The 1,531-nt window shown below is 36.9% G+C and overlaps 1 long non-coding RNA gene across 1 annotated transcript; it reads right to left on the bottom strand.

Annotated features, from left to right (window-relative positions):
• Positions 1-580: 580 nt before the first annotated feature.
• Positions 581-1,151, bottom strand: LOC125478168. Its single transcript, XR_007258917.1, has 2 exons — positions 1,008-1,151; positions 581-728 (listed from the first exon to the last, which is right to left on the bottom strand). It is a non-coding gene; the product is annotated as an uncharacterized LOC125478168 (long non-coding RNA).
• Positions 1,152-1,531: the final 380 nt, after the last annotated feature.

The following is a 1,531-nucleotide window of genomic DNA, read 5'->3' as shown; positions in this document are numbered from 1 at the left end:
GGGCATGACATTGCATTATTAAACAGAAATACCACATGGCAGTGAATCTGTTATATATAAGTAGCTCATTTGTTTTTCACACAACCAAGTCATCTTTTTTTTTTTTTTTCTTTCTTTCAAGCAACAATATTTGGGGTGAGAATTAGGGGTAAGCTAATGAGTCGGACTTAAATTGGCATTGAATTCACCATCTAAAGGAGCCCATAGTCGAGCTTATGGCATCCCACTTAAAAGTAAAATAAACAATCGATGCATATTCCACTTTCGAGTTTAGACAACGTCGAATTAGTAACAAATACATGGTCAGCACAACAAAGAATAACTTATATGACATAATCGTTCTACTTCTACAATCACAATCGACTACAAACACGAAAGCTATAACAAAAGAATATCTCGGTTCATCCGTATATCTTAATGTCATGGAAGAAAACCCCTGCATTGATGCTCACCAAACAGGTCCACAACGCGTCGTCCCTTAACAGTTTGCACACAGAATTGAATTACACCGAGAAGCATACGTTGGCAAGCAAGCTCAAGAGTCGTTCGGGAGGACGAAGCAATAGAAGAGTTAAGTGAACCATTACAGACCAGTTTTGGCACGCTTCATCCCGCTTGAAGTGAAAGGAGAGACACTACCATATGGTTGAGGGCTCTCTTCTCGTAAATTGGATTTCAGCATAGCTAGTTCTCTCAATTGTTCCCTCGTAGTGGTCTTGTGACTCATCCTGAAATGAAAAATGACAATTTAATATCCATGATTTTTGTGAAAAAAATGTGATTAAAAACCGAGAGTTATAGCTCACAGTTTGTGTGAAAAAATGCAATTAAAGACCAAGAAGCACTTTTATATGAATGAAGAACATCTACGTATTGTCCATTGAGGGAAGGAGAAATCAGTTTCATGATTTGTTGCAATACGTATTTGAGAAAAAAGATACCTGATAGCGTAAAAGCAAAATAAGTATTTGTATTGGAAAGCCGAAGGGACGAGTCAAAAACGATACCATAGGTTTGAGAAGTTCTTCTATGATTTGTTTTGCCTGTCTCAACCGCATATCAACAATATTAGCAGGCAATTCAGCCTCAATTATAATGTGCAGTGGATCATTCAGATGCTCATAACCCGGTCTTCCCCTCAACGATTCCTCCTTGAGAATAACAAGGCAAGAAACACGTGTCAAAATACATATACAAAATAGATAGCATAAAATGGAACACAAGAAGGAGAAAAAAATGAACTTGATTTGAAATAATGAAAATTTCTTTTCTTAATAAATGACAAAACAGGGAATAATTCTACCTTGTCAATATCTCTTATTGAACATTTTCCTCTTATGTACACACGACAACCTGTAGAAGCTTCCACCCGCTTTAGTGAATTGCCTCTAGGACCCAGAAGCCGGCCAACAAAATTGAACTACAAAATACAAGTTTCAGTACCACAAACAAGAGAATTCTGAGATAAGGTCCTTAAATAAGAACTTTTTTTCTCAGTCGATCATTAAATCATGTGCGGCTGAGAATTCTG

Source organism: the organism of the source record quoted next, unplaced genomic scaffold (assembly GCF_019419815.1).
Source record: "Pyrus x bretschneideri cultivar Hongxiangsu unplaced genomic scaffold, Pyrus_bretschneideri_v1 Contig234, whole genome shotgun sequence".
NCBI lineage: Eukaryota > Viridiplantae > Streptophyta > Magnoliopsida > Rosales > Rosaceae > Pyrus > Pyrus x bretschneideri.
Note: the sequence above shows the minus strand (reverse complement) of the source record. Positions and strands in the feature narration are given on the sequence as shown.